The sequence below is a fragment of the Mus pahari genome, chromosome 12 (genome assembly GCF_900095145.1).
Source record: "Mus pahari chromosome 12, PAHARI_EIJ_v1.1, whole genome shotgun sequence".
In the NCBI taxonomy this organism is placed as follows: Eukaryota; Metazoa; Chordata; class Mammalia; order Rodentia; family Muridae; genus Mus; species Mus pahari.
The window spans coordinates 16557375-16566828 of record NC_034601.1 but is presented as its reverse complement, the minus strand read 5'-3'; positions in this window follow the sequence as shown (position 1 = coordinate 16566828).

The window sequence follows — 9454 nt, the reverse complement described above, 5'->3', positions numbered from 1 at the left end:
CAGCCTTTGTCACCATGGACACAGTCAGCATCACTTTACTTGGCCTGTATTCTTGTTTAGAATACACACAGCAGCTGTGATGCTCAGGAATGTGATTCTGTGGTCCACAGCTTCTATTCATTTCGCCCCCTGTGGGTTTTGTCTTGTCCTTTCTTTCTTTCTTTCTTTCTTTCTTTCTTTCTTTCTTTCTTTCTTTCTTTCTTTCTTTCTTTCTTTCTTTCTTTCTTTCTCCTCTCTCTCTCTCTCTCTCTCTCTCCCTCTCTGGAACTAATTTGAGAGAGGTTCTTTCTTCCAACACCGGAGGGCACTAGGTTACCTGGAATAGGGCTTGAGAATGTTTTGTAGAACTTTGGAATCAGTACCTACTCCCAAGCACAAAAGTAGCCCAGGGCCAAAAGTCCACTTTGCTGGATGGCAAACACTCCAGTCCCTTTGGTTCCAGCAGCCCCTGAAAAGTGTGGCTCTTTTCAGACATGGTGGCAGGGGGCGGGTCACGGGCGACTCCCCAGGGCACTCTGAAACTGGACCACAAGCTTGACCTGTGAGGTTCCTTTCCCCTGTGTGTGATCTCACCACAGCAGAGTACCCCTCCCTCTGTTTATTCTTCTACCCCTCTTTTAAAAAATGTCCTTGTTGCTGGAAGTCACACACCTTTAATCCCAGCACGCAGGAGGCAGAGACAGGCAGTGAGTTCAAGGCCCACCAGGTCTACATAGTGAGTTCTGGGACAGCCAGTGTTTTAAAATATAATGGAACAGCAGGGGGTAAGGGGACACCTGGTGGTCCCATGCCAAGGTGTCTCCTGAGAAATCATGCCATGTTACAGATCTGATAGAAGAAAGTTTATTATGTGGAAGGAAGGGGAGGGAGTGAGGACCTGGAGAAGGGGTTCAGGCAGACAGACTGGAGTGGTATGAGGGCAGAGAAGGGGGACAGAGGAGGACAGGAAAGAGGGTAAGGGGAGAGAAAGAGGCTAGCTGGTAACACGTGGGAGTAGAGAGAGAAAATAAAGGAGGAGGGAGAAAGAGAAAAGGAGAGGGGGGAGGGGATAGGGAGAGAGGGGGGAGAGGGAGAGAGGGGGGGAGNGGAGGGGAGGGGAGGGGAGGGGAGGGGTAGCAAGCAGTCCTTTTATATTTGCTACCCTGTGCTCTAGGGACGCCTGGTGATTGGTAATGATGGAAGGTGATATTAGCTGTCCGTGGGAGGAGCTTAGCTGAATCTACTGTGAGGTAACATTCCTCTCTTTTTGTTTAATTAAACATGAGGAACTAGGAAGGGAAATGGTGGGCAGGAGTGAGGTCGCTGTGTTCTTTAGACTACTTCCTGCTAACTTTTGGGGGCGGTCTGTCTTTGGGGACCCTAAGAAGATTGGAATGCTGGTCAAGTCCTGAGAGAGCTGTTTCATTGCTGTCCAGGATCTGTGGGACTAGCTCTGGAGAGGAAAGGGCAGGCCCAGTAGAAGAGTCTCTGAGGATAGAGTGAAGCACCTGTGGGTAGCACACACACACCCTAGAGGCAGTAAATAAAGTTAGGTTAGGGAGGAAAAACCTTAGGTGGACATGGTCTAGTAGTTGCGGAAGGGGAGTCCCGAACCTGGGGAAGGGGAAAGAATCCCACCCTCCTTAGGCAAGAGGGGAAACTTAGGCTTGTGATCGACACAGCTACCTTATCCAGAGTCCATTTGACCCGAAAGAGGTGGATCTGAGTGGATTTTCTGAAGATCACAGGAATCTTTAAGTTTACAAAAAGAGATCAATTTTAGACATGTTAAATTTTGTATTCTGTACTGAAATCCATATTGTAGAAAACTAGTAGATACCATATTTGTGTCAAAGCAGAGGTTTGGTAAACATTTTTTTTTCCTTCTAAAAGCAAGAACAGCTCATTTACAGTGAGCTCAGGGAAGATAGAAACCATCCGAGGGGGCTGGTGAGATGGCTCAGTGGGTAAGAGCACCCGACTGCTCTTCCGAAGGTCTGGAGTTCAAATCCCAGCATACTACATGGTGGCTCACAACCATAATTAACAAGATCTGACGCCCTCTTCTGGTGTGTCTGAAGACAGCTACAGTGTACTTACATATAATAAATAAATAAATCTTAAAAAAAAAATGAAACCATCCGAGGAGCAGAAGGTGCCAAGAGGGGCTTCTTCCTTCTACCCTCTACTCAGAAGACTCTGTATGTATGTATGTACTTATGTATGTATGTATGCATGAATGCATGAATGCAATATATATATATATATATATATGTATGTATTATAATGAGGAAAAACCTTTATGTCTATACTTAAAAGACAACCAAAGGAAACTTAACATCTTGAACTGTGACTATGGTAGTGGACTAGACAGTGGAAGAACCAGAGTTAGATGAATAACTTATCGATTCATTGATCAATGTTAGGACTCTAAACTCCTGAAGACCTAATGTAACAGCAGCCTAGTAAGGGGAACAGATCTGAAGCTTTCTTTCCTTCTTATGTCCCTTAAACCACTTTCCTATCACCACCCAAGTTTTTCAATCCTCCAACCTTCATAGCTTGCATGTACCAACCTCAAATGCCTTCTTAGACCCCCAAATACTTTCTTAGATCTTCACAACTTAAGCTTTCATAGCCTGAGAACCTACATGAACTTCACATCTTTTTCCTATCCAGTTACTGAGCACGAGACGTAGGTGGTTGGTCACTGGGATCAGTCACTGCTAAGTGAGTTCCTTTAGATATAGGAATAGCAAAAAGTTACATCTGAAACCTGTTTTTCTTTTTAACATGAAGCCTGTGAACAAGGAGAACCTGTTTACTTTAGTAATAAGAGATCTGGTAGTCCTAACCAGCTAATGAATTGACTAATGAACTAACACACCAATGGTGGTGGATTACCTTGGGGTAAGGACTCAGTTGCCTGTTCTCTAGCTGGCAGGCTACTGTTAGCTTAGCTATCAATGTGGCCAGAGATATGAGAGGGGTAAATTATAACCTAATTCCATATATTAATTTAAATGACGGAGATTAGTCCACAGTCCATCCACCTAGACAGTTCTCCCAGGTTCCATGGCAATGCTGGCAGAGGTAACGTTTTGGCTATCAGGCCCAGAAGATAAGAGGCTTTTTCCTGTGGGGGAGGGACAGGAGAGAGGTGACCTTGTCTTGTCTTAGGCAACACGAGACAATTAAATCTCCAGGTGTCCTCTCTTTGTCCACAGTGTAGGCCTGGCCCTGATAACAGGCAAGGCATTGGGGCAGTCTTGCCCAGTGGTTGACGTTCCTCAATCCAGGTAGAGTCCTTTGTTGCTGTGCCATATCTTCTTGGAGATTTGGGGGGTGGGGTGCTCCATCACTGTTAGGAGTTAGGATTTGTGAGTCTCTGTCATATAAATTTAAACATTTAATGCCGTATTCAGCAGATCTCTGACAGGAATGAAGGCTAGTAGCTACTAAGCATATCTGAATTAAACAACCCGTCTTTAGTTATCTGCTCTAAACTGTACCTTGAGAACATGAAACAGGAGGCCAAATAAAGCCAAATGTTGTAATTAACTGCCTTGGTTCTTTGCATGGCTTCAAATATAACTCTGAACACACTAAAGGGTATAATCATTTATAAGGTTACTGACTACCAAGTTGTATTTCTTTTTTTTTTTTTTTTTTTTTTTTGGTTTTTCGAGACAGGGTTTTTCTGTATAGCCCTGGCTGTCCTGGAACTCACTTTGTAGACCAGGCTGGCCTCAAACTCAGAAATCCGCCTGCCTCTGCCTCCTGAGTGCTGGGATTAAAGGCGTGTGCCACCACGCCCAGCTGTATTTCTTAATTATAGTAGCTTTTATGAGACTAGAACTGTTATAGTAGCTTTTTAGACTAGAGATTGTTAGGTTTATACTAGCTTTTGAGACTAGATCCTGTTAGATTTGAGCTTTAAAAATCATGATTATTTTTAGTTGAAGCTCTTCTAGTATCAAAACAAAACTTTTAAATCTATAACCATAGTCTATAAGGAGACTGGGAACTTTTCTGGCCTTTATATGGTGATTCATTATAGAAGTCTTCCAGGTTCCATGGCAACCTTATAAAAAATTAAGGCTATATTATAGCTTAATAACATTAGCAAAAACAAAGCTAAAATGTTTTCAAGGCAATGAATTTTAACCTTTTAAATGTTATAAACCTCCAAATTAATATTTAAAGCACCTTTTAAGAATGAAAACATAGAACAGCATTGTAAACAATTTATCAAGACAAGATAGTAATGTGAAAAACTTCTGGTTTGTTTGGAAAGTCATTTATGCCAAGTGATAGTGTTTTGCTGGGGCACACAGGATGTCTTGCTAAAGGAGACATGTGAAAGAATGTTTTCATGAAGCTTACACAGGTGAAAGGATGTTTGGATATAGCAAACATGTGAAAGGACACATGATGAAGGAGTATAATTGCTTCGCCTCACTACTCTTTGCTAATAACACCCATGTATTGGTTCGCCTTACATAAAGTTGTTGAGCTCCACTTGTGATAATGCTGCCATTGAGAGAAACTGGGCAAAGAACTGCTCCTGAGGGTTCGGTGGCAGCTTCCAAGGCCTTGCCTCAGGCCACTTGGTGAGCCTTGCAGTTTCTTCAGGATTGAACTACAGCTGCCAGCCCATGCCTGGTGTCTGCCTGCCTAGAGGACTGTTCTGCAGCTGCTGAGTCGTGTTTGGTGTTTGCTACGGGACTGAACTGCTGACAAAGAAAATCTATCTCTCCCCCAAAGAATTATTGCTAAACAGGCCCATACCTCCGATATCTTAATAACTTTCTTTCCCACTATCTCTGGTGGGTGGTTGGCAAGACGAGAGGTTGAATGCTTATTAAAGTAGGTTGCAAAAACTTTATGGCTTCAGGGGGCACCCAACATGGCTTAGGCATAATGGGTAACTCTGCTTCTAATGTGGTAGAGGAAACAGCAGATTATGAGGCGTTAGCAATGTTGCTTAAGGAGATTGGCAATATGGCAGCTACTGCCACTCGGTGATCTACTGTGCTCCCAGAAGTGGTTTTCTGGTTTTGCTTTGCAGTCTTTATATATACCATTTTGAAAAAGATTGGGGAGAAAGCTGGAAAAGCTCAGAAGGTTCACTCAATTCTCTTCCGCTAGAAAGGATTGCAGACTTGCGTATGCACATAGAGAGTTTGCAAATAGGGGTCAAAATGCTTGGAAAGCAAAAAAAAAAAAAAGCTAGGGGGAGGAGAACAACAGAATTCAGGTTTGGTGAATGAGACCAGGAATGTACTGCACAAAGAAACAGGGAAACACGATAGGCTGGAAGGTAACAGATCGCCCTGCCCTGCTCCTCACACTTTCACTACCAGGTGCCCAAAGCACCTAGTGAGACAAGGGGAAGAGCAGGAGGTGGTGCAGGGACACAGGGTCAATGTGCAACCAAGTGCTCTGCCAGAGGATTTGCTTGGGCTCACGGGAATCTTCAGCCTTCCAGTCTTTGGGCGGGCACCTTCAGCCTTCCAGTCTTTGGGCAGCATATGATGGTATCCTGCCTACAACGGAATTGACTTGGTGACTGATAGAAATGCTAGATTTAAAGAATTTTAAAGAGGCTATTGTATTGTATAGTTTGCATTTTTGTTATGTTAAAGAAATGGTAAATTACATAGCATAGGGTGATCCCACAAGATTGGAGGGGATTGGTGTCAGTTGTTGTAGAAGCCGGTCAGCAATGGCTACAATGGTTGTGGTGGTGAAGGCATGAAGCCACAAAAATAGAATAACAAAATATAATAAAGGGGATAAATGTTATCAAAGTTAGAATAAGACCATGTCACTTGGCAGGAACAGATTCAGTCGAAATTACTCTACCTCTTATAAATGCTAAGATTATATCATCATGGGTGATTAATGAGGATTGGCAAAAAGCTTGTAGTAATTTCTTGGGTGAAATTAATAACAAATATCCTAAAAGCAAGCATGTACAGTTTATAAAAAGAACTAATTGGATTCTTCCACATATAGTAAAAAGAACACCAATTCCAGAGGCACCAACATTTTATACTGATGCAAACAAGATGGGGATGGCATGTTATAAGTCAGATAAAATAAGAAGATGGTAAAAAAAAAAAAAGCTGTATACATCGGTTCAAAATCAGAATTGCATGCAATCTTTATGGTATCATTAGAGTATCCTGAGCCTCTCAATATAATTGCTGATTCTTTATGTGCAGAAAGAGTAATTTTGCATATAGAGACTGATGAATTTGTACCTGTTAACTCAGAATTATCTTTGTTATTTATACTATTACAACAGGTCATCAGAACTGGGAATTATCCATTATATATTACTCATATTTGGCCTCATTCAGGTTTGCCAGGTTCATTAGTTTAAGGAAACGAGGAATTTGACCAGTTAACAGGAAATGTGTTAAAAGCCTCAAAATTTCATGAGAAACATCATATTAATGGGAGAGGTTTAAAGAAAAAAATTCCTGTCACTTGGGAACAAGCCAAAGAAATAGTAAAAAAAAAAAAAAAAAGTTCTATATGTCCTCTATGCAACCAAATTCTGTTATCTGTTGGTAGTAATTCTAGGGTTCCAAAAAAATGACATCGGCAGATGGATGTTTTCAATTTTGGAGAATTTGGAAAACAAAGGTATACACACCATACCATTGACACATTCTCAGAATTTCTATGGGGAATTGCTGTAAGTTCTGAAAAGGCTGATTGTGTAATTATACATTTACTGGAAATAATGGCAATTATGGGGATATCTGCACAAATTAAAACTGACAGTGCTCCTGCATATGTATCCAATAAGATGAAGCAATTCTTTGCATATTATAATATAATATAAAGCATATTATTGGTATACCACAAAATCCCACAGGACAAGCAATTATAGAAAGAGTCAATCATACCTTAGATGCTTATTAAAAAGGGAGAGAAAAAAAAACCCAGGGGCAGTCTAAATAATGCCTTGTTAACTCTAAATGTTCTTAATGTTGGTAAAAAAGGAACAACAGCAGCTGGGAGACACTGGGTTATCAAAAACAAAAACAAAACGAAACCTGAGGAATGAGGCCAACCAATATACTCTAAGGATGTGTTGACATTAGAATGGAATCCTGCAATTATTTTAAGATGGGGATGTGATTATGCTTATGTATCTACAGAAAATGAAAAGATATGGGGACCAACAACACGTATAAAAATCAGATCTGATCCGGGGAAAAACTCTTATCACCTGACACATGTATGTCTTCACAAAACACATAGCCCAGTGATTCACAGACTGTTTCAGTTACTGGCTTCTCAAAAAAAAAAAAAAAAAAAAAAAAAGCATGTCAGCTTCAAAAGGGTTAGCTCAATGACCAATCACAAGAGGACAGATAGTACACAGACTGGATGATGATACAGAGACTGGAAAAACCCAGAGACTGGGCATAAATGCTACAGCTAGCTTTTTTTCAGACTAACCATCCCCCCACCCCCACCCTTGGTGCCCAAAACAGGAATTCTTCATCCCAATTCATCAGGAAACAAATATATATATAATTTCATATTTTGGGTGGATAAACCAAGCAGCAGACCAGGCCAAGGTGTTCCATGTGAGAGAGGTTTATCATGTGGGAATGGGGGGGCAGTGAAGTGGGTAGAAGGGTAGAGAAGAGGAGAGAGAGAGAAAGAGGGGGGAGAGAAGAGGAAGAGGAGGAGGAGAAGTGAAGGGAGCGAGGAGGGGGTGGCTTCCTATTTTATACAGAAAATGACGTCACACCAGTGAGGGCGGGAACTGAGCCAAGTGGATTGTGGGATTGAAGATCATTGTCCTGGCAACGCAGGTCAAGGGTCACATGGTTAGGCTGGGGCTTGGAGTATCCTGGTGCTAACATTCCTCCCTTCTTGTTATTATAAAAGAAGGGGAGAAAAGGAGAGGGGAAACCTACTTCCTGCTGTTTAGGGGCGTTGTCAATTTTCAGGGTATATCTGGTCTTCACCATTGGAGTTTGTATGGCAATCATCTGAATCAGGTTCTTCTATGGACAGAGATTTCTTTGTGGGCAGCGGCTGGTAATCCTGTAACAGGAGCTGAATAACAGCTTGGTTAGAAATTTCTGTACTTGTCACTGAAGGAANGTAGAGACAAGATTAATAAGACAAGGGGCGATTGAGACATATTGTCTCTGGATNTGGNTGGTACTTACTGGGAGCTGGGCTGAGTTTTGTGGTAAAGCTTACCAGCTCCCCCACCTGGGATCCTATGGGTCTCGAATGTAGAGGAAGAGTGTCTTGCAGAATCAATAGAAAAAGTGATTAATCTGTGTTCCTAGCATGTGTATCTCACAAGACCAGTATGGGCAGCCACCATACACGTCTGGCCGTTTTCTATAATAACCTTTTGTCTGGTCAAAGAGAAAACCACAGATATAGGGATGATGGCAACCTGGATCAGTTCCTGGCACCCAGCTATGGAATAGTTTCCTGATCCTATTTGGAAAATCTGCTTGTTGTCAGCAGGCATTTCTCGAACTTAAAATCTCCAGATGTAGAGACTACCCTTGATGGAAATGAACAGCAGGGAAAAGATGATAAGGCCACAACTAATCCGGTCTCTCATCTAGCGAGGTCAGGTTTGGCTGTCGGAGTGAAGCCTCATTCTCTAGGATGGGGGACAAGACGGGTGGTCTTGATGTCTTTTGGAGCTTAACGGAGCACGGTCCTGTTAGGGTTGATGTGTATGAAGAGGAATCATCTTTAGGTGGGGGAATGAAGGGTTTCAGGTGAAACAGGTGGACCCAATGAGAGAGTCCCTCAAGCTTAGCAGCTGTAGGAGTTACAAGGATTACCTTAAAAGGACCCTGTCACTTTGGAGAGAGAAGTGAAGGTTGATGACCTGGAGGAGATAAAAGGACTTGGTCTCCAATATTAACAGGTAATGGGCAGGAAACAGAGTGTGATGGAGGCAGGTGACGGTCGGCAAAGTTCCATAGGAGGGAGCTAAGATGAGAGAGTAATGGGGTAAGCAAATGATCTGGAAGGGGAAAGCGCTTGGGCAAGAAGCTAGGAGTTAGAACTGGGCATCCGTACATGAGCTCAAGAGGTGAGATGAGGAGAGGTCGTTTGGGGAGAGCTCACAGTCTGAAAAGAGCCAGGGGCAGGAGCTTTACCCAGTNGAGATGAAGTTCCCATGACAGTTTAACGAGAGTAGCTTTTAAGGAGCAGTTAGTCCTTTCCACCTTGCCTGAAGATTGAGGGTGGTAAGGGATGTGAAAGTGCCAGGGGATGTCTAGGGCCTTAGATAGGTCTGGGAAACTTGGGAGGTAAATTCAGGTCCGTTGTCTGATTGGAGAGAGACCGGAACACTGAATTGAGGGATGATCTCTCAGAGGAGAAGATCGGAGACTGTCTGAGCCCTTTTATTAGTCATGGGAAATGCTTCTACCCACCCTGAGAAGGTGTCAACCAAGACCAG